Below are 24,849 nucleotides of genomic sequence, written 5' to 3'. Positions count from 1 at the left end.
ACTGGGCCTGCACCAGACTGGCCCTGTCAACAGTCGGTCATGGATGAGAGAGGGACACATGGGACCTGTGATGGTTAGTTTTAACGGTTAACTTGACACAATGTAGACTTACCTGCAAATAGTGTCTTGTTGAAGGGTCCTCTAGAAGAGGTAATGGCCTCTGGGCATGTCTGGAGGGAATTGCCTTGACTGTCTTAAGTGTGGAAGACACACACATTGTGGATGGCACCATTCCCTGCTTTGCAAGCAGTTTGAGTATAGCAAGGTGGCTGAGCACAAGCAGGCATGCATAATTCATTTCTTTCTGCTCTCGACTATGAATTTGATGTGTCGCTTCAAGTTCCTGTTGCTTTGACTTCCCTGCAGTAATCTGGGATTGTGAGCTAAAAGAAACCTTTCTCCCCTAAATTGCTTTTTGTCAGGATATTTTATCACAGCCACAAAAATAAAGCTAAAGGAGGGTTCCGCCCCTTAGTGCTGAACTATTGGCGACTGACAGAATCTGGGAGAGGAGACAGTGTGGTCTTCAATTGTGTGTGCACAAGGCTCCAATGAATAGTTCAAACCCCATGGTGACACAGACAGCCTCAGTTAAACTCAGTGAGTCACAAAACAAAAAGGCATGAATGTGAGGGGAAATGCTTGTGAGGGAAAAGGAGAACTGACAGGGCTGGAGGGAGAAAAACAGATGGGAAGGGGTAATCAGAATGCATTCTATACATGTGAGAGGTTACCCAAAGAATATATTCGATTTTAAAAGGGACTACAATTACAGTCACCCATTTCTTTTTATTTAGCTCAGTTTATTCTATACGTATTGGTCCATGAATCATCTCTTTTCATTTAATAACTGACAATATATGATGAAACTCCCATTCTCTGGCATTCAGCTGCAGATTAAGCGGAATTTACCAGAGGACATGTGAACACTTTTGACGTCATTTGGAAATTCTATGGGGGTTAGAGCCTCCTTGCAGATCTGTGAGTCATCTGTGCAAAAAATAATAACTTCATCTCTCTATAACTGATCCCCACCTGCTTGTGAGTCCCCAGGTCCTCCGAAGGAGGGAATTACTTACACTCTGTCTCTTTGAAATGACTCAGTGTTTTCTGGTTTCAAACTTAATCTCTGTTGGATAATTAGTTACTCATTTGGTTCAGCATTTCCACCTAGGCTCCTCCGTAGCTCAATCACAGCTGCTCTTAATTCAAGACTTTCCTATTCTGGCTGTTTTCTACACCCTTGATCCCCTTCCTGCCCTCTTACTTTCCACTTCAAACACCCCCACTTCCTGTTTTTGCTCTCCTTTGTCTACCTTTTGAGGGTCATGCACTTTTGCAGGAAGCAATCCCTTATACAGAGAATGTTTTGCCACACTGCATACTCAGAGCACCTATGTCATTGTGAGACTATGCCGTGAGAAAATAATGTGAATTAATTTCTTTTTTTTTCTTTTTTGGAAAAGTATATCTTAGAGCTAAAATATATGAGAGGGTGACAAGACACTCTATTCCAAGTAACTGAAAAGAAGTGGCTAATTGCGTAGCTCAGTGGTTCAAGGCATGCTTACCTAGCGTATGCAAAACCCTAAGGTTAAGTGGAAGGAAGGAAGGAAGGAAGAAAATACAAGTTTTGAGAAGGAATCTTGCTGTGTTGCACTGGCTAGCTTGGTGAATATTATGAAGCCCAGACTAGTCTTGAACTTGTCAGGATCCTCCTCCCTCTGTCTCTAGAGGGCTGGGATTAAAGGCTTGTACTACCACATCTAGCCAGAAAGATAAAGTGTTTTACAAATTTCTTTTAATATACAAAGTAGAGCAAAGTAAAACATGCTGACAATTTCATGGCTATCAGCCATAATGGCGTGTCATCCCAGGGAAGGTGAGAAGCATCCTTAAAAAGTATTTTTTATTCTATCAGAGGCTGCTTTGGAACAATTTATTTATAAAGCCAATGAAAGGCCCTGTATATCTAAGATGACAGTAGACTGAACAATAGGGAAGATGCTTGAGTTTTACGTACAAAGACAAATTAAACTAACCTGTCAGAGCCCTATTATTTACACGCTGCAGCGTCTGGCTTCATTACTCTGTAAAATGCCTACCGTTTACTTCTCTATCTTTTGTTGTTCTGTATAGTTAAGAGGATCAAACATGCTGTGCCTTTAAAAAAATTATTAAAAGGAATAGATTTTTTTTTTCTAAGCAAACTGCTACAATGTTTTATTGCTGCCTGCCTGTATAGTCCATTAAGAGATCCAAATCCATGTCCTCAACTGGGGCGGTACCTGCTAACTGCTAATGACAGGAGAGTGCAAAAAGTGACTTCCCATCACACCCACAAAGCACTGGGACCCTCTCTTTTTTTCTTTCGAAAACACTCTCCTTTTCATAGATTGTCATAGATAGATTTAATAGTTGTCAACTAAAACCAAAGAGATCCTAAAAGATGAAGGAAGAAAACCTATTTTTAGGGGCTGCAAAGATGGCTCAAGGTTAAGAGAACTTGCAGACAATCTAAATTTGGTCCCCAGCCTCAAACTGCATGAATTTTGAAGCAGGAATGTTTATTGCACTCAAAAATATATGCGGTCATTTAGAGGCCATATAATTCAACGTAGAGAAAAAGCCTTGCCTACTCTAGGATGTGTCTCACTGGCATATTTGGTAAGTTTCCTCACCATTTTTCAGAAGTAAACCCTTGAAACTGACATTCTGATACTATCCGTACCTAGACAAATGTTGAAATGTTCTGAGTGCCTTGAAGCTTGAAGGCCTGCGTGTCACTACAATAATGTTGTCTACTCAAGACTTCAAGACTTCAGGCCTAGGCTAGTGTGGGTACCTAGCTGGGATGATTTGCATGAGAATATCCTATATAGCCTCATATATTTGAGTGCTTGGTCTCAAGTTGGTGGAAATGTTTGGAAAGAACTAGGAGGCATAGTTAGAGGAGGTGTGTTACTGGATGTGAGCTTTGAGGTTCCAAAAGGCCATGTCCTTTATCTCTCTCTCTCTCTCTCTCTCTCTCTCTCTCTCTCTCTCTCTCTCTCTCTAATTTGAAGATCAGGATGTAAGCCCTTAGCTACTGGTCCAGAGCCATGCCTGCCTGCCCACCTGCCTATTACCATGGTCTACCCTGTGATGATTATGGACTCTAATCCCTTGGAACTCTGAGACCCAACAAACACTTTCCTTTATAGGTTGCCCCAGTCATGATGTATTTTCACAGGAATAGAAAAATAACAAGACATTATCCTATAATATGGTTTGTGATAGAGCTGGGTTTGTGGTAGAGCTGAGTTTTGGATTCTTTTCTACCACTTGCTAGCTCTGTGAACCTGGGCAACTGATTTTACCTCATTTTTGTACCGTTTATAAAATGAGTATGGTAAAGAGTCTATTATTTGTTGTGAGAAGGCATTTAGATAGCAAAGCAATATATTATCATTCAAGAATAGTTCCATGTATTATTTGTATCAGAAGTGGCAGTGAGTCCCCCCCTCCTCCCAAAATGAATATGTAGTTGCTTGATAAGTGCAGAATAAGGCCACTTTGGGATTGAGCAGGATAAACTGGAGTTCTCTGTAGACAATAATCCTTCCTCCATGAGAAGGCAGCTCCAGGTTCTCATCTCAAAGAACAAATAGCCTTGCCTTTTTCCCCCCTGAAATCTTCATCAATTTTGGACCTGGAGCTTGTGTTTGGGGCTGAGGTGGTAACTGAAAAAAAACTTTGTGTTTTACTGTGAAATGCACTCTCTTGATTCCCTTTTCTCCAAAGAAGAATTTAATCTCATCAAATCCTTAAAATTCAATATCTTTGGAATCCTCAAAAGATTATGAAGAATAACTTTAGTTGCATGAAGAAGTCTTTGCCGTTCCCCATACGGCCTCCTGTTGAGATAGAGGTCCCTCCCTTTGTTCCTGCTACTGCCCCATCATATGGGGACTAAACCTGTTCCTTCAATGCACTTAAGCGTTTTAAGCCTGGTCCTATCTCCAGCCAGTCCTTCTCAGAAACCTCTTTTAAAACTGCTTCCTCCTCCCACCCCTGAGACAAATTGTTTTCTGCTCTCCTCACTTGTTGAAATCGACAAAAATCCATAAGAAATGCATCCATGTGGAGACTGCTCAAGCAGTTTTCACTAGGGAAATGGTTGGCCATATCTGCAGTTCAAGAGGCATCAATTGCTGGCACACACTGCTGGGAGCCTGGAATGGCATATCTTCATAGCCAGAATTAAAAAACAATCTTTAAAACGGAGGGAATTCTCCCATTGTTTGATGTCTGAGATAGTATTCTCAGAACAATTCATTTAGGGGTTGGGTGTGTAGCTTAATGGTAGAGCATGTGATAACCATGTATAAAGAACTGCGTTCCATCCTGGCACAAAACAAACACGCAAACAAAAACAAACAAAGCACATTTTAACTGAGAAAGTGGAAAGGTAAGAACCGAGCCTGTAGCTTGAAACCCTAGGGAAAGAAGGAAGTTCCCAAGGCCAGAGATGGGAAAGGAGGAGGGGTTGGAGAATGGAGTGTGTCAAGGAGGATCAACTGCTGACTTTTCTCCTTTGCACGGTGTCTTTCTGGCCCCAAGCTGTTGATTTGTGAGCATGAATGCTTCCTGCTTTGTCCTGTTACTTTATCCCTGGCAATGAAGGGCAGAGAGAACAAGGGACAGCTGTTTAACATCCCGCTCTAGCTGTTTTGCTGAGAACAGAGTGGAAAGAGGAATGCATTCATGTTTATTGAGCACCTGCTATCTGCCAGTTACCAGGAATGTCCACATCACATGAGTCTTAGTCTATAGGCGGTGTGTGTGTGTGTGTGTGTGTGTGTGTGTGTGTGTGTGTGTGTGTTTGAAATAACCCACCGGACAGAGTCAGCCAGCTGGGAAATAAGTGAAAATGCCAAAAGCCACACAGCTAGCTCACTTAGCCATCTTGTGCTCATCATTATTTTCTGCTTTTCAACAGATGTGGGAAGCTGAGAATTAGGCTAAAAGGCTCTCCCAAGATCCCACAGCTAGTTTATGGTAGGGCAGGATGACTGTGGGTTCTCTTCTCTTCATGAGAAATCATACAGCCTACTTGTAGCAGTATGGCATGCAAGACCGGGGAAAGGGACATGTCAGATTTCACTTGGGCATTTCTGTTAGTGGGTATCAGGTATTAAACTGCACGTACGAATATTTCCAGAGGAACACAATGAGAAAGGCAAACACAATGTCTAATTCCTGCTTGGCATCTGCCTATATGGACAAAGAAGTGAAAGAATAAAGGGAGAAAGAAAAACAGAGAAATCAAGGCAGTCAAAAGCATATATTTTTAGAGAGCTCAAACGATAAAAATGATAGTCTCCCTTGGAGTTTATCTTAATGAGCAAGACTCAATCAATGGAAAGTGACAGATGGGATAATTTAAAGTTCAACTTTCCTTCGTCTCTTTCTTTGTATAAAAGAGAAGCAACTTTTTGATCTTTTTTTCCTCAGCTGTAATATTCTGCTGCAGAAAGAAGATTGAACACCGAGTACCACATTAATATGTTATTGGCATCTTTCTTTTTTCATATCCTACATGTTGATTGTAAAACCGTCCAGGGAGACTGATAGCTGTAATATATTACAGTTTCTCAACCTCAAATTAATTTCATAACAGTACAGTAGAGCCAGATACTCTGCTTCAAGAAGTATCTTAAAGTAGGTAATATTCTTTTCTTTTGAAGCCCTGGTTCTGGCTATTTTATTTATGGGATAACCTATCCTGACTGCATTTTTTTCTTGCTCCACTACCAAATAAAGTAATTACCACTGCACCTGGAGGGTCCCACCCAGCAGCAGGAGCTTCAATGCATGTGAGTCCAGAGTGAACTGGACAAAGTACAGAAGGAGCAGAGGAACTCTGTGTGAGAAATGCAGCCCACGTCTCCCTGCTCCGAGCTGCAGGCTAAGTCGGCATGCTCATGTAGACACCTCTAAAGCTAATGAGCTCATTCAGGAGCACGGTGCCTGTCAGCACTTTATTGGAACCCTTTCCTCTTTCCACAGCACTGCTTCCCACCCTGAAGTGAGAGCCTAAGAACACTCTGTCCTTCTGGCTTTTGCTTGGGGAAATAGTTGTGAGAGATGAATGTGAGCGTTCTCACTCCCCATTCCACTGAGTCTAAGGACTGATCTAGCTGCCACAAAGAATCCGACATAGATGCCAGGCTTGTACTCTTTTCCTCTAGAGCTGTGCTGTGTAATTTGGTGGTCACTTGTCACCTGTGACCATTCAAATTAAGTTAAAATTATTTAAAACTGAATCCGGTTAAAATTTAGCTTTTCGGGGCAGCTGGAGACACAGATCAGTGGTAGAGTGCTTTTTCTAGCAAGGTACCAGGGCCCAAGTCTAATTAATTCCTAACATGAAAAAACAAACAAACAAACAAAAACACCACCACCACCACCACCAAAACCCCCTCCATTTCATCTTAGTGGTATACCCTGGGAAATCCGAGGCATGAGGGTTGCCTGTAGTGAGTTCAAGGTTAGCTTGGCAAATTAGTGAGAACTTGTCTCAAAAAAAAAAAAAAAAAACCCAAAAACTTAGAGGAAGATGGAGTGGAGATAAAGCTCTGAGGTAGTGTTTGCCTAGCACGTGTGAAGCTCAGTATTGAAAAAAAAAAGAAGTTTCTTAGTCATAGTAGTTGTGTTTGAAGTGCTTAGTAGCTACATACACAGACGAAGAATATTATCATCATTAAAGAAAGTTGTCTTTGACAGCTCTTCTTGACTCCAACTGTGTCTGATCTTTAAAGAAGAATAGAATAGAGATTGGTTTCTGGGAGAAAGCACATTTCTGGGCAGAATTTGCAGAATATCATTGTTCATTGTTACTGGGTTGTTTGTTTGTTTGTTTGTTTGTTTGTTTTGTATGTGCATTGCTCTATGAAGGGAGCATCTTTGAATGTGCAGTTCTCTACAGAGTATTCTCAACTGTCAGAAAGAATGTAGGACATCTGTGAATGTTGTATACTTTGTAAATCATATAAATAAAATAGGATGAGATTGGGGAGGCTGGGCACAGACAGTTCAATGGGTATAAAAACATCACCAAAAATTTTCCTCATCTAAGCTCAAAAGAAATTTCTCCAGTATCCTAATAGTTCTTTTTTAAAATGTGGTTATTATAACTATGAAATTAATTTATAATTAAAATAATCATCTAATGTTCATGTCTTGGGTTAGTATTTAACTTACTTATTACTTTTAAGTACCTGGAATTTATCAGGCACTCTTCTAGGTATTTGCTGGACATCAACAACTAACTAAGATGCCTTCAAAGCAAAAGCTTGCATCCTAGTAGGAAAAGCTAGAAAGATAACTAAACCAGTAGACAAATGAGATATGTGGGGATCTTTCCATGGCAGTAATGGACAACTGCTGGAGGTGGACAAGGAATATGTCCTTGGTGCATTTGACAGAGTAATATCTCATTTTATAGATGTAAAAGATTAAACGAAATTTGGCCAAAATTCACGACTATCTACACACATATCATACTGTGTGTTGGTAAGGTCTTGCTAAGTGAAATACTTTCATGCCATATTCATGGGACTTCCTTTTTTCATGTGTGTACATGTGTATGTCTATGTGTATGTGTAGGCAGGTGCATGTGCATGTGGAGACCAGAGGAAAACTCCCTCCTTATTGTGTTTTGAGACAAGGTCTTTCACTGATTTAGGATTCACCAGTTAGCAGATCATCTGACCACTGAATCTTGGGAATCTCCCTGTCTTTACATCCCTAACACTGGAATTAAAAGTATACATCATCACTGCTGGTTTTTTGCATGAGTTCTGGGGGATTGAACTCAGGCCCTTTTGTTTTCAAGGCAAGCATTTTACTGAGCCATCATTCAAGCCCAGAACTTCCTGTTTTGGCAGCAATATGGCATTATCTATTCTTTTTGGTCATACAACTTCTACACTTGGGTTTATGGCTCACATGGCATTGACTGGATTATTTCATAGTAATGAAGAATTTTCCAGGTCTTACTGCTTTATAACCAATAGTTTATGCTTTGTTCACTTTTTGAGTACACAAGTTCACCAAAAGTTAAGCACTTAAAATTAAGACAGTGAGTTCTGGGCATTTAGGAAACTGATTCAGGTGGATATTTGTGAGTTTGAGGCTAGCGTGGTCTATAGAGAGAGTTCAAGGACAGCTAGGGCTACAGACCCAAATGTAATTTTACCACTTATTAAAGAAGTAAAAAAATTTACATAGCAGAATATATTCTTGGGCTGCTGACATGGAAAAAATTCATGTGAGAAAAGTTCTCTGTTGTTGTCCTCAAAGTAGACAAAGAGGTCTTGAGAGAAGTAATATTGGCTCAGTACTCTAACTTCAAGGAAATGGGCTCTGCCAAAACCTGTGAGCTTGGACAAGAATCCCATACCTTAAATGCATAAGTCCTTGCTGGCACCGCTCTTTAAACCCTGATAGGGCCTTGGCATAAGAACCCAGTCACATAGGCCTTGGATTTTGCCTCCAGGGACTGACATAGTTTATTCCTGTTGTTTTAAGCCATAATTTGTTACTCAGCAATATAAAACAATATCAAACTGTGATTTGATTTATATAAAGCACAAAACAGACACAAGTAATCTTATGATGATATCGCTTACAATGGCAATGTTTGTTGGCATTAAGGCCGACTAGTTGTACATGTTCACTTTATGAAAATACATCAACTCATCCGGCTGGATCAGCGCCGGGGTAGCAGGAGCGCAGGGTTGCCTGACACCCGCCAGCTACCCACGACCCCCGCCGCAGGATTTTGGGACTGCTGGTGAGTGGAACACAGCTTCTGCTCCAATCCAATTGCGCGGGACCTGAGACTGCATTAGTTAGGGAAGCAGAAACCGGCCTGAGTAGGGCCACAGGCCTCACCCGGCCGGATCAGCGCCAGGGTAGCGGGAGCGCAGGGTTGCCTGACACCCGCCAGCTACCCACGACCCCCGCCGCAGGATTTTGGGACTGCTGGTGAGTGGAACACAGCTTCTGCTCCAGTCCAATCACGCGGGACCTGAGACTGCTCTGGTTGGGGAGAGAGAAATCCGGCCTACATAGGGCCACAAGCCTCTTCCAGTCAGAAAAGCACCTGGGCAGCTGGGGCGCAGGGTCAGCTGACACTCACCAGCTACCCACAACACCCACCACAGGATCTTTAGACTTCTGGAGAGTGGAACACAGCTTCTGCTCCAATCCAATTGCACGCGGGACCAGAGACTGCATTAGTTAGGGAAGCAGAAAAACGGCCTGAGTAGGACCACAGGCCTCTTCCGGCTGGACCAGCACCGGGGTACCGTCAGCTACCCACGACCCCCGCCGCAGGATTTAGAGACTGCTGGTGAGTGGAACACAGCTTCTGCTCCAATCTTTAAATAGTGACAACGATAACAACTAACCCCAGAGATTACCAGATGGCGAAAGGTAAACGTAATAATCTTACTAACAGGAACCAAGACCACTCACCATCATCAGAACCCAGCACCCCCACTTCGCCCAGTCCAGGGCACCCCAACACACCGGAAAAGCTAGACACGGATTTAAAAGCATATCTCCTGATGATGATAGAGGACTTCAAGAAGGACTTTAATAACACACTTAAAGAAATGCAGGAGAACACTGATAAAAAGGCAGAAGACAATAAAGAGGAAGCACAAAAATCCCTTAAAGAATTGCAGGAGAACACTGCTAAAGAGTTACAAATCCTTAAAGAAAAACATGATAACATAATCAAACAGGTAGAAGTCCTTACAGAAAAACAGGAAAACACATCCAAACAGATGATGGAAATGAACAAAACCATACTAGACCTAAAAAGGGAAGTAGACACAATAAAGAAAACCCAAAATGAGGCAACACTGGAGATAGAAACCCTAGGAAAGAAATCTGGAACCATAGATACGAGCATCAGCAACAGAATACAAGAGATGGAAGAGAGAATCTCAGGTGCAGAAGACTCCATAGAGAACATCGGCACAACAATCAAGGAAAATGTAAAATGCAAAAAGATCCTAACTCAAAACATCCAAGAAATACAGGACATAATGAGAAGACCAAACCTACGGATAATAGGAGTGGATGAGAATGAAGATTTTCAACTCAAAGGACCAGCAAACATCTTCAACAAAATTATAGAAGAAAACTTCCCAAATCTAAAGAAAGAGATGCCCATGAACATACAAGAAGCCTACAGAACTCCAAATAGACTGGACCAGAAAAGAAATACCTCCCGACACATAATAATCAGAGCAACAAATGCTCTAAATAAAGATAGAATACTAAAAGCAGTAAGAGAAAAAGGCCAAGTAACATATAAAGGCAAGCCTATCAGAATTACACCAGACTTTTCACCAGAGACTATGAAAGCCAGAAGATCCTGGACAGATGTTATACAGACACTAAAAGAACACAAATTCCAGCCCAGGCTACTATACCCAGCCAAACTCTCAATTAACATAGATGGAGAAACCAAAGTATTCCACGACAAAACCAAATTCACACATTATCTCTCCACGAATCCAGCCCTTCAAAGGATAATAACAGAAAAAAACCAATACAAGGACAGGAACCACGCCCTAGAAACAACAAGAAGGTAATCCCTCAACAAACCTAAAAGAAGACAGCCACAAGAACAAAATGCCAACTTTAACATCAAAAATAACAGGAAACACCAATTTCTTTTCCTTAATATCTCTTAATATCAATGGACTCAACTCCCCGATAAAAAGACATAGACTAACAAACTGGCTACACAAACAAGACCCAACATTTTGCTGCTTACAGGAAACTCATCTCAGAGAAAAGGATAGACACTACCTCAGAATGAAAGGCTGGAAAACAATTTTCCAAGCAAATGGCATGAAGAAACAAGCTGGAGTAGCCATTCTAATATCTGATAAGATTGACTTCCAACCCAAAGTCATTAAAAAAGACAGGGAGGGACACTTCATACTCATCAAAGGTAAAATCCTCCAAGAGGAACTATCAATCCTGAATATCTATGCTCCAAATACAAAGGCAGCCACATTCATTAAAGAAACTTTAGTAAAGCTCAAAGCACACATTGCACCTCATACAATAATAGTGGGAGACTTCAACACACCACTTTCACCAATGGACAGATCATGGAAACAGAAACTAAACAGGGACACAGTGAAACTAACAGAAATTATGAATCAAATGGATCTGGCAGATATCTACAGAACATTCTACCCTAAAACAAAAGGATATACCTTCTTCTCAGCACCTCATGGTACCTTCTCCAAAATTGACCACATAATTGGTCACAAAACAGGCCTCAACAGATATAAAAATATTGAAATTGTCCCATGCATCCTATCAGATCACCATGGACTAAGGCTGATCTTCAATAACAAAATAAATAATAGAAAGCCAACCTTCACGTGGAAACTGAACAACACTCTTCTCAATGATACCTTGGTCAAGGAAGGAATAAAGAAAGAAATTAAGGACTTTTTAGAGTTCAATGAAAATGAAGCCACAACATACCCAAACTTATGGGACGCAATGAAAGCATTTTTAAGAGGAAAACTCATAGCTCTGAGTGCCTCCAAAAGGAAACTAGAGAGAGCACACATTAGCAGCTTGACAACACACCTAAAAGCACTAGAACAAAAGGAAGCAAATTCACCCAAGAGGAGTAGACGGCAGGAAATAATCAAACTCAGGGGTGAAATCAACCAAGTGGAAACAAGAAAAACTATTCAAAGAATCAACCAATCAAGGAGCTGGTTCTTTGAGAAAATCAACAAGATAGATAAACCCTTAGCCAGACTCACTAGAGGGCACAGGGAAAGCATCCTAATTAACAAAATCAGAAATGAAAAAGGAGACATAACAACAGATCCTGAAGACATCCAAAACACCATCAGATCCTTCTACCAAAGGCTATACTCAACAAAACTGCAGAACCTGGATGAAATGGACAAGTTCCTAGACAGATACCAGGTACCAAAGCTGAATCAAGATCAGGTTAATGATCTAAACAGCCCTATATCCCCCAAAGAAATAGAAGCAGTCATTAATAGTCTCCCAACTAAAAAAAGCCCAGGACCAGATGGGTTTAGTGCAGAGTTCTATCAGACCTTCAAAGAAGATCTAATCCCAGTTCTTCAAAAACTATTCCACAAAATAGAAACAGAAGGTACTCTACCCAACTCATTCTATGAAGCCACAATTACTCTGATACCTAAACCACAAAAAGACCCAACAAAGATAGAAAACTTCAGACCAATATCCCTTATGAATATTGATGCAAAAATCCTCAATAAAGTTCTTGCTAACCGAATCCAAGAACACATCAAAACAATCATCCATCCTGACCAAGTAGGTTTCATCCCAGGGATGCAGGGATGGTTCAATATACGGAAATCCATCAACGTAATCCAGTATATAAACAAACTCAAAGACAAAAACCACATGGTCATCTCCTTAGATGCGGAAAAAGCATTTGACAAGATCCAACACCCATTCATGATAAAAGTCTTGGAAAGATCAGGAATTCAAGGCCCATACCTAAACATGATAAAAGCAATCTACAGCAAACCAGTAGCCAACATCAAAGTAAATGGTGAGAAGCTTGAAGCAATCCCTCTAAAATCAGGGACTAGACAAGGCTGTCCACTTTCTCCATACCTATTCAACATTGTACTTGAAGTCCTAGCCAGAGCAATTCGACAACAAAAGGAGATCAAAGGGATACAAATTGGAAAAGATGAAGTCAAAATATCACTTTTTGCAGATGATATGATAGTATATATAAGTGACCCTAAAAATTCCACCAGAGAACTCCTAAGCCTGATAAACAGCTTCGGTGAAGTAGCTGGATATAAAATTAACTCAAACAAATCAATGGCCTTTCTCTACACAAAGAATAAACAGGCTGAGAAAGAAATTAGGGAAACAACACCCTTCTCAATAGTCACAAATAATATAAAATATCTTGGCGTGACTCTAACTAAGGAAGTGAAAGATCTGTATAATAAAAACTTCAAGTCTCTGAAGAAAGAAATTATAGAAGATCTCAGAAGATGGAAAGATCTCCCATGCTCATGGATTGGCAGGATCAACATTGTAAAAATGGCTATCTTGCCAAAAGCAATCTACAGATTCAATGCAATCCCCATCAAAATTCCAACTCAATTCTTCAACGAATTAGAAAGTGCAATCTGCAAATTCATCTGGAATAACAAAAAACCTAGGATAGCAAAAACTCTTCTCAAGGATAAAAGAACCTCTGGTGGAATCACCATGCCGGACCTAAAGCTCTACTACAGAGCAATTGTGATAAAAACTGCATGGTACTGGTATAGTGACAGACAAATAGACCAATGGAATAGAATTGAAGACCCAGAAATGAATCCACACACCTATGGTCACTTGATCTTCGACAAGGGAGCTAAAACCATCCAGTGGAAGAAAGACAGCATTTTCAACAAATGGTGCTGGCACAACTGGTTGTTAACATGTAGAAGAATGCGAATCGATCCATTCCTATCTCCTTGTACTAAGGTCAAGTCTAAGTGGATCAAGGAACTTCACATAAAACCAGAGACACTGAAACTTATAGAGGAGAAAGTGGGGAAAAGCCTTGAAGATATGGGCACAGGGGAAAAATTCCTGAATCGAACAGTAATGGCTTGTGCTGTAAGATCGAGAATTGACAAGTCGGACCTCATGAAACTACAAAGCTTCTGCAAGGCTAAAGACACCATCAATAAGACAAAAAAACCACCAACAGATTGGGAAAGGATCTTCACCTATCCTAAATCAGATAAGGGACTAATATCCAATATATATAAAGAACTCAAGAAGGTGGACTCCAGAAAGTCAAATAACCCCATTAAAAAATGGGGCTCAGAACTGAACAAAGAATTCTCACCTGAGGAATACCGAATGGCAGAGAAGCACCTGAAAAAATGTTCAACATCCTTAATCATCAGGGAAATGCAAATCAAAACAACCCTGAGATTCCACCTCACACCAGTCAGAATGGCTAAGATCAAAAATTCAGGTGACAGCAGATGCTGGCGAGGATGTGGAGAAAGTGGAACACTCCTCCATTGTTGGTGGGATTGCAAGCTTGTACAACCACTCTGGAAATCAGTCTGGCGGTTCCTCAGAAAATTGGACATAGTACTACCGGAGGATCCAGCAATACCTCTCCTGGGCATATATCCAGAAGATGTCCCAACCGGTAAAAAGGACACATGCTCCACTATGTTCATAGCAGCCCTATTTATAATAGCCAGAAGCTGGAAAGAACCCAGATGTCCCTCAACAGAGGAATGGATACAGAAATTATGGTACATTTACACAATGGAGTACTACTCAGCTATTAAAAAGAATGAATTTATGAAATTCCTAGCCAAATGGATGGACCTGGAGGGCATCATCTTGAGTGAAGTAACACAATCACAAAAGATCTCACACAATATGTATTCATTGATAAGTGGATATTAGCCCAAAACTTAGGATACCCAAGATATAAGATACAATTTGATAAACGCATGAAACTCAAGAAGAATGAAGACCAAAGTGTGGACATTGTGCACCTTCTTAGAATTGGGAACAAAACACCCAGGGAAGGAGTTACAGAGACAAAGTTCGTAGCTGTGATGAAAGGATGGACCATTTAGAGACTGCTGTATCCAGGGATCCGTCCCATAATCAGCTTCTAAACGCTGACACCATTGCATACACTAGTAAGATCTTGCTGAAAGGACCCAAATATAGCTGTCTCTTGTGAGACGATGCCGGGGCCTAGCAAACACAGGAGTGGATGTTCACAGTCAGCTATTGGATGTATCACAGGGCTCCCAATGGAGAAGCTAGAGAAAGTACCCAAGGAGCTAAAGGGATCTGCAACCCTATTGTTGGAACAACATGATGTACTAACCAGAACCCTGGAGCTCTTGTCTCTAGCTGCATATGTATCGAAAGATGGCCTAGTCGGCCATCAATGGAAAGAGAGGCCCATTGGACTTGCAAACTTTATATGCCCCAATATAGGGGAATGCCAGGGCCAAAAGAATGGGAATGGGTGGGTAGGGAAGTGGGGGGCGCTATGGGGGACTTTTGGGATAGTATTGGAAATGTAATTGAGGAAAATATGTAATAAAAATATTAAAAAATAAATAAATAAATAAATAAATAAATAAATAAATAAATAAATAAAAGAAAATACATCAAAATATTTGTTTCATATGTATACTTTGAACATTTTTGGAAGTATAATGCACATAAAGAAAGGTATATTTTGATTTAAAACAACTACAAGTACACTATATTCAGGCCTGAACTAAATTTCTAAACATTTTCCCTCTTGACAGTTTCTAATGCAATTCAATCTTAAAGAAAGTTTGCCAATGGGTATAAAGAAGACTCACTTATTCTTGACTCTGCTGGAAACAGGAGTGTCAAACTTTGAGTAGTAGAAAGAGAGAGCTAATTTGAAAATGTGAAAACCTGGTTTCTATGCTCTGAATTTTTGCTTGGAACCTGCTGTGGAGCCCATTACCTTTTTTAGTTCGATTTCTTCATCTGTAAAACGAGGGCAACACAAGTAGATGATTGCCAAAGTGTCTCCCTGCTTTAGAGCTCCTGTTCTAAAAGAGAAGTCTGCATTGTCTGCCAACTGAGCTACCACTGTGAGCGAATGGATACTTTGCAAGGTAGTTGGAAAGTATCATCCACATTGTACAGAGAAGAAATGGAGGTACTGGAAAGCCAAGGCTTTGCTTCAGCTTACTAGTGACCAGCTAGTAAGGAGCAGAACTTAGATCCAAGGCTTGGTTTGACTCCACGGTGTGCACTTGCTAGGCCAGCTGCCTGCTCCTCAGGTGGGCTGGTGGAGACAGCCTAAATAATGTATTCATTACATTTAAACCAAGTTTGGGGAAGGGGACACCTTTAATCCCTAACTGTTAGGTAGAATTGTCCCTTGTGTTATTTCCTTTCCCCATACATATTTCAGGGCACTGTTATGTTATGGTAGACATAATTGAGAATCTGGGTGAGTAGGACTAATATTAAAAACAAAACCAAGGCAAAATAAAAAACCCAAGATGTGGTTTCTGAGATTGGGTTAAGTAGATAAATATTCATTTTTCTCAGGGTGACTGACTGGCTGCCCAGCTGTCCAATCTCCTCCTGAGGGCTTGGCTGAGCATGGCTTCACAGTTCAGGCACTATTATATGGATTTCAGTTTGCTCCCAATATGATGTCCCTGCAGAGATTATATTAATAACCTTGATGCCAACACTGTAGACATGGAAGGTGAAATCCAATCTCTGCTCAGGAGATTCCAATCCTCAAGACCCAAGGGCCAAGTCATCCATCCAATTGCAAAAGACCTACAATGGAGGCAGCTGACTCCAGCCTGGACTTGACTTGGAATTCATTGAATGCTCAGGAGTTAGTGAGAGACCTGACCTGGGCTCCACTTTCCAAAGCACTCAGGTTACTGAGATTAAAGAGCAGACTCCGGCACTGACCAACAGCCCAGCAGTCCTTCTGTGAAGGAAGGGCAAGAAAAAGACTGCCTTGGAGCACCCAATTTCTTTGGCTACACTCGAGTTCTGATAGTCTTTTAAATAAATGGTCTGTTAGTATTCTTAAGAGGGAGCTCTGCTTTGTCACCAGTTTCAGGGGATGGGTGCAATTCAGCCCAAATCTTTCACTCTCATGTTGCTCTTGTTTATCTTAGATTGCTTTTTCTAGAAGGAAAGATGCTGGGAAAGTAAACTGATGTCTATATAATTTTTATAAGGTACACATCTCCCTGATCATTGAATGAACTCTTTGATGTGAGTGATCAAGTGATTGATGAAATTTATGTGAAATAAAAATGATTTTCTGTTGCCATCCAACTTGAAAAGATTTTTGCTTCATATGTTGTGGTATAAACGTCTAATATGAATGATAAATCATATCTAGCTATATTCCCAGACTTCAGTCAACAGAGAAAATTGTCTGACCTGCTTGCTGGACTTGCAAGTGTCCTGGAAAATTATGGTTATTAGCTTGCTATAGCCACAGCCTTTCCAATGCCATGAGGGTTTACCCTTGCTAAGAGAGCTAGAAGCTCACCATTGGGTAACTCATTATCTGACTCTCTTCCATAAGACTCAGTAACAACAGATGCCAGGATAAGGAACCATGAAGAGGATTGGGGTGAGATGCAAAACATCTACTGAAACCATGTCCATCACGGTCCCTCTTACCTATTCAAAATGCAGGCTGGGTTGATCTTTAAAAAAAAAAAAAAACAGCTGTTTGGTCTCGATGGTATGGAGGTGCTGACATAGAACAACTTTACAACCTAATCTCAGAAGTTTGAGGGTACCTCAGCAGATTCAGGGTTGAATTTGGAGCTGGAGAGAGTTTGGAGTCCTTTTGTATAATGTCATGAACAAAGAAGAGATAGAATATGCTGAGAAATGCAAGGAAAGACAATGAACATAGTTCCCAGGATTCTACCATATCACAGAGATCCTTGCACATCAATGGTTTTTGCAGAACTATTCAGAATAGCTAAGTTATAGAATGAGACTAGGTATAAAAATAGAGGATTGTATTTTATATAAATGTATATATAAATAAAAATTTACCATATATAAAAATATAAAAATTTAAATATACAAATATATATATATATATATATATATATATATATATACATACATACATACATACTGGCTAGTATGGTGTCAACTTGACACAGCTGGAGTTATCACAGAGAAAGGAGCTTCAGTTGAGGAAATGCCCCCACAAGATCCAACTGTGAGGCATTTCCTCAATTAGTGATCAAGGGGGAAAGGCCCCTTGTGGGTGGGACCATCTCTGGGCTGGTAGTCTTGGGTTCTATAAAAGAGCAGGCTGAGCAAGCCATGGGACGCAAGCCAGTAAAGGAATATCCCTCCATGGCCTCTGCATCAGCTCCTGCTTTCTGACCTGCTTGAGTTCCAGTCCTGACTTCCTTGGTGATGAACAGCAGTATGGAAGTGTAAGCTGAATAAACCCTTTCCTCCCCAACTTGCTTCTTGGTCATGATGTTTGTGCAGGAATAGAAACCCTGACTAAGAATATATATATAGTGTGTGTGTGTGTTTCATTTATCCACAAAGAATGAAGTCCTGTCATTTACAGGAAAATGGATGCAAGCAGAAAATAAGCATATTAAGAGAATCAAGTTAGACTCAGAAAGACAAATGTCACATTGTTTTTCACTTTCAGTTCCTAGATTTTATATAGTCATATAAAATCTATAGATTTTATATATACATAGATGCATACATAACATGGAACTGAGTGGGAAACTCTCTAGGAAGATGAAGGGTACTTATTAATAAAAGGTGGGAGGGAGGCAAAAAGAGTGATGATTGGGGGTATGAGAGAGAATATGCTCAGCATACACCACTTAGATGTAAGGAAACTTGAATAAGTGAACCACAAGCCAATTTCTGTCAACAGGAGTTTTTCTCTTTTTGCAACTGAGACAGAAAGGCTATGGGTGGGCTCACAAGCTCTTCACTACACTCTTCCAGAGTTCGCCACCCTTCCCTGCTAGCTTTTATCTGTTCTCCTAGGGTTCTTTCCTATTGGCCTTATGAATTTACATTGACAGTAAATTCTCTGAGAATGTGTCCTGTCAGTTAAGATATTTGTGTGCCCAGTATGAGACTCTCCCTGAGCTTCTGAGAACATTGCCTGATTCTGACCTCTGTGGTTGGACAGAAGCAGTTATCAGTAGTATTTCCATATAAGGTATGGCTGCTGGCTAAATTCTTTCAGCCTTCATAGACCTAATTTCCTCATCTATGTAATGAGGACAGGAACAGCTGCCTTGACGGATTGTAAAAGTTTAGTCATTATCTCTAAAAGTATCTGGTAAACAGTGGTGCTCTAGTCCAAATATTTTTATTGAGTATTTCAAGGAATATTTTAGAACAAAAAAATTCAAGTACTACATATCCAGAAAGCTATTACTGAGTTACATAGACAAAGTTTGCTTATGGCATGTCTCAGAATAAGTGTTCAATAATGTGTACAATGTTCCAAGGCTATGAACCTATTACCTTGTTACACATAACAGTGTCTCAATATCTGTTTCTTCCTGCGAAAAGTCAGGCTCTAAAGAATGCTAGGTCCATGGCTCCTGCTATATATGTAGCAGAGGACTGCCTCATCTGGCATCAGTGGGAGGGAAAGGGCTTGGCCCTGTAGAGGCTTGATGTGCCACAGAAGGGGTGAGGTGGGAGTGGGTGGGTGTGGGAGCACCCTCTTAGCAGCAAGGGGGAGGGGAGGGGATGGAGAGGGGTTCATGGAGGAGAGACCGGGAAGGGGGATACCATTTGAAATTTAAACAAATGATTAATAGTAATTAAAAAAAGAATGCAAGGTTATTGAGTCCACTGCAGTGAGCAGTGGACTGAGAATTTACAAGAGTACTTGGCACTTTCTTCTCTATTACCTTTAAATTATCTTCCTGCCAATGCAAGCCTGTGCCCATGTGCCCAGGCACTCCTCACCACAATCCCTCTGTGCTGCTCTTCCTCCTAAGGTGTGGATTATTTAAGGTTCTGGGTTTTATATTGGAAAAATCATATCTCATAGACTCCAGCTCATACCTAGGCATCCTGGATTGGAGTGGGGGATCATAAAGGCAAGAGTTACTACAGGTTGTGCAATTAGAGAGATCTGGATTGGAGAACTAGTTAGTTCTAGTAGGATGGCTGTAACAACAACAAGAATACCATCCAATGTCCTTATTTACAATGAACTCATTAGATCACTAGGGATGCTGAGATACATGTATGGTGTTTAGTACTATGTCTAATACATAAAAGATGTTTATTCCAGGAGCTGCTGACATCTTTTGCTAAGCATTCTGGTGTTAAACTGCAAGGTATATCATGAGTGCATGCTATCCCTGATCCTTGCAGGTCTCCCTGGCTAGTACCCTTGCCTACATGTCCATCCCTTCCCTTGTCGACACTTGCTGTATTTCTATTCCCTCCTTGGGCCCTTCCAGACATATTTTGTCTCTTTCATTGGAGGTCTAAATAGCGTCTTCTCCTTCAGCTAAATTTTCTCTAAGATGATACCCATTAATGCAATATTCTTCAATGTAGAAGATGAATCTCAAAGTGCCTTTTACTAAGCTCATTTCTCCCTACTGCGCTAATGTTCCAGTTCTCTGCAATTTAATGCTACTTAGTGAAATGTGAATTTTGAAAATATGGATAAAACAAGTAAGTTCCTTCCCAGGCTTTTCAATAAAATCCAGTGCATGGCTTTAGAAGGCTCTGGTATGGCTCTTTTTAAAATTAATTTTCATTTAGTCTGTAACATGCACTTTCCAAATTTTCTTTTTTTCTTACTTATGCTTATAAGACATTCCCTCCCTAGTTCATTTAGCTGTTAAAGGCTCATTTTCCTGTGTGTAACTTGGCCCTTTAGGCTTATGATCTCCATTTTGACCTGTGATATAATTTTGAAATTTTTATTTATTTTTATTTTTTTAAAGTATAAAACAATGGGTTTTATTATGGCATTGAAACTTTTTTTTTTAACTGTTCTTTACTTGGGAGGGGAGTAGTACATGTGTGCTAAAGGGAACATGAGGATATTTGAGGACAACTTACAGGAGTCAATTTTCTCCTTCCACTGTATGGGTCCTGGAGTTCAAACTCAGGTTGTCAGGTTTGGCAGCAAGTGCAAGTCTCACTAGCTCTCATTATGACATTTAATATACACATTTATATTACTAAACCTTTTCTTATCCCCTATAAGACTTCCCACGGTGACCAGTCAGTGATGAGTGAAGAACAAATTCCTGTCTTGTTGGGACCCCAGAGTGTGAGACTCTGGACCAGGCCAGGCCAGGCCAGGCCAGGCCACTGTGCCTTATCAGTTCTGTATCAGCTGGAGGTCTGTTCTCAACACTACATTCCCACAGTCTTTCAAGTTTGATTTTACCATGCCAGTCGGTGGAGCTCCAAAAGTCTATTTTCAGGTTTCTATTTTATTCATGTGACCTGACAAAGTTTTGTCTGGGATTCTCTATGTAGCCCTGGCTGTTCTGGAGCTTGATCTGTAGCCAGGCTTGCCTTGAACTCAGCAATCTTCCTGCCTCTGTTTCCTGAGTGCTGGATTAAAGACCTGCATCACCACTGCTGGTCCCAAGATGTTTACTCCTCGTTTACATTTTTGTTCTGCTTTAAAATGGTTTATTGTTATTAATTGCCTTATGAGTGCTTGGCCTGCTTGGATGCATGTGTACCATGTGTGCACAGTGACCCCAGAGTCCACAAAAGGGTGCTAGATGTCCCAGACTTGGAGTTACAGGCAGTAGTGTGTCCTATGATGCTGGGAGTTAAACCTGCATCCTCTGTAAGAACAACTGCTTTTAACCACGGAGCCATCTTATCAGGTCTTGGTTCTGCTTTAAAAACAAGGACCCTAAGATTTATTTTGATTTTCTGTGCATGTTTTAGTAGCATGAGTGTATGCACACCTTGTGTATGCAGTGCCTTTAGAGGCCAGAAGAAGCTGTTGGAAACCCTGGAACTAGAGTTACAGACTGTTGTGAGCTGCCGTGTGAGTGTTGGGGGCTGAACTCAGATCTTCTGCAAGAATGGCAAAATGCTCTTCATCATGAAGCTCTCTCTCAGGCTCCTCATGCTACTTTCTTTTGGGTCAGTTTCTTGCTAGAGGGTTACTTGTCTTTGGTAGTGTCCAGAAAGAGTTTGCCCTTCTCAAGCTCTTCTCATTTGTTAGCAAAGATTACATCACTTGCATGCACAGAAACACACACAGTACACACACAGACACACAAATACACAGACCATGCACAGAGAGAAAATTCCTCTAGACTTTTAGGTGCCACCTTATTATTTCATCAAGGGGGACAACTGAATCCCAGACATATCAAGTGACTCACCCATGGTCATGCAGTGAGCTAATGCAATCGTTTTGGCCTCTTAACACTACGTACCATGCCACTGTGAACTAACCAGTCCAAGGATTAGCTGATTAGGTGGGTTTGCTCAATTCTGGCTCATGCAGGCTGAATGCAAAACTGACTTTGTTTTTCCATCCTAACTGCTGCTGTTTGACCAGCTACTTAAATTGAAACCCCTCTGGCTAAAACCAGCTATTACCTTTTGAAATGAGCAGAGCTGAAAAACTAGTGTCAAGAGTTTGGAGGAGGCTGGCCTTATCAGCACTCAGCACTCCCCTTCACTTACATACAACTCTTGTCTGTTCTCCACCTAGCTCCACATGTCTCTCCCATCCAGGCTTTGATAGCATCCTGCCAGAGGGAGCATTCATTCGGTTTAAGCATCGTACTCTTCCTTCCTCCTGGTTTGCTGATGTCTTTTGGAAGGTGACATGAGTAGGGACATTTAGCAGAGAGACTGATAGAGAGGTACAGAAGGAAGGCCAGGCAGTAGTAGAGATAAACACTGTGAGGACAAAGCCATTTTGACTCCTGTTAGGGCCCCGCCAACTCTCCAATATCAGTATGTTAGTATTAGGAAAAAACCAAAGATATCATATCAAAGACAGTCAGAGTCAAAATTGGCAGAGAAAGGTCTGCTTTTTCAGGAACCCAAAACATTGTTAGTAGATTAGTTACCTCATGTGGGACCCTAGAGAGGCAGATATTGAGCCATATTTTTACAGAGAGCTCCAGTTAAACTCCAGAGCAATGTGTTCTCCAGAGCGTTGCTCTATCCTCTTTAAGAAGGCTCACTTGAGATTGGACTCATTTTTCCTGTACCCATAAACCAGCTCGTTGTTTGGTGCACAGAAACTGGGCTACAGACAAGTGAGCTGACTTCCTGAAAGCCGAGGCCATGGTTGCTGCAGGCTGTCATGCTAAAAGTCTGGAAGCCCAACATCAACTGACTTCCATTCATTCGCAGCAAGAAAGGGAAACTGCCCTTGCTCCTGAAAATGCTTCTGCAGCTTTCAGACTGCATGTTCATTCGTACTGACGAGGTGACTCTGAACCCCATCCAGTGCTTGGTTTACTTTTGCAACACACACTCCTTTAGTATGCACAGCACCCCAGCATTTTCCTCCTTTTTTAATTTGTTGAGCCCCAGGTTTTGTCAGGCCAGAAATCAAAGCGCTGTGTCTTGTGAGGGGAAACAGGACTATGGAGAGGGATATGTGTAACACACCCAACCTGTTTATAATATTAAAGCTTGAGCTCCACAATAGCATTTCATTAAGTACTGCTGTTCATTCAGTTTGGAGAGACACATAAATACAGAATGCATTGGCACTACCATTTGCATGCCTTCAATCTTTGTGACAAAAATTGCCTATTATTGAGAATATGAGCATTTTCAAAAATTATAGACAGCTGGAAAAACGGGGTTGACGTGAATACTCAGGATGAGGAGAAAGCATACTGTTTTATGCTTTGTAGTAAATGTGACACACTCTCTCTAATACTGTTTCCACTATTTCTATTCTAATTTGAACAGGGGACCCTGCTGTTGCTACTGTATTATAGGCCCACAACAAATGTAACTGCTGAGATCCTGTGTTGCTAATGCCACAGAATGCTATAGAATTTCATTTTGAGGACCAGGAATCCAAACTTTCTCCCACTGCCTGTGGCATTTTGGCTCTTGAAGCAGACAAGTAACTTTGGTCTTGGCATTATCAGATCAAAAAGTACTCTTTGAATCTCATTAACCTTACACAAAGGGGACAAAAGAAGCCCAGCAAGGAAGTGGTTTCCCTGGCCTACTAGGTGTTCTTAGCATCCTAGTCAAGGTGTGCTCAGAAAGTAGGGCAGAGAGAAAGGCATCATGATTAGCATATGAAAGAAGTCAGGTGACTGAAGGACCCTAACCTCTCCCCACCTGGGCTGTCTGTAACCAAGCAGAGCATCCCAGGGAAATGCAAGCAATCTGCAAGTGTGGGAGAAAGCAGCAGTGACCTAGAAAGGGTCATTGTGAGGAGATGGGATTTTTGAGCCTGGGATCTCACCCATTCTCAAGAGCACCATTGTCTTTCTTAATGGACTGCAACTATTTCTATCACAATCCACGAGTCCCTAATTCACTTCTTTGTTCTGTGACAAAAGAACCTGGCCATTTCAGTGGGTGCCCTCTGGATTCAGATTCATGCTTATAACAAAGGACTCTTGCTAGAGCTGCCTGTTGTCCTCTCAGTCTCAAGCACCCAGATGCAGGGCTTCTCACACTCCACTTACTATACAAGCCAGACTGACCTTTGTGCTCTCTGAATCATCAACCTTTTGTTGAAAACCATTGAAGGACAGTTCTGTGAAAAATACTGAAAACCTCACCACATTTTGGAATTAATCAGAGGCTCTGCTCAGACTGCCATGTCCTCCTTACTGAAACCTACATGCTTATACCTACTGCAACTAAAGTTCCTCCAAGGAGATGGAAAGTCAAAGACTTTACAGTTCAGCCTGCTCTCTTGCACTTCACCTCCCATCTCAATATCTCTCTGGAAGAAACACTCTTGTGTGTCCAACCTGCAGTCTGCAGCCAGCTTGCTGAGAATAGCTGTGAATGTAGTCCAAGAAAAAAATGATAAATTCGCTTAAAACATTATGAGCTAGATGCAGGGACTCAGGCTCTTTATCCCATCATTCAACAGGCAGAAGCATGAGGATTTCTGTGAGTTCAAGTTCAATCTGGTCTACACAGCAAGTTCTAAGCCTTCCAGGACTACATAGAATGTATCTCAAAGCAACCAACATTTTGAGATTT

The sequence above is a fragment of the Mus caroli genome, unplaced genomic scaffold (genome assembly GCF_978045245.1).
Source record: "Mus caroli unplaced genomic scaffold, Mus_caroli_1 scaffold_5, whole genome shotgun sequence".
NCBI classification, from domain to species: domain Eukaryota; kingdom Metazoa; phylum Chordata; class Mammalia; order Rodentia; family Muridae; genus Mus; species Mus caroli.
Note: the sequence above shows the minus strand (reverse complement) of the source record.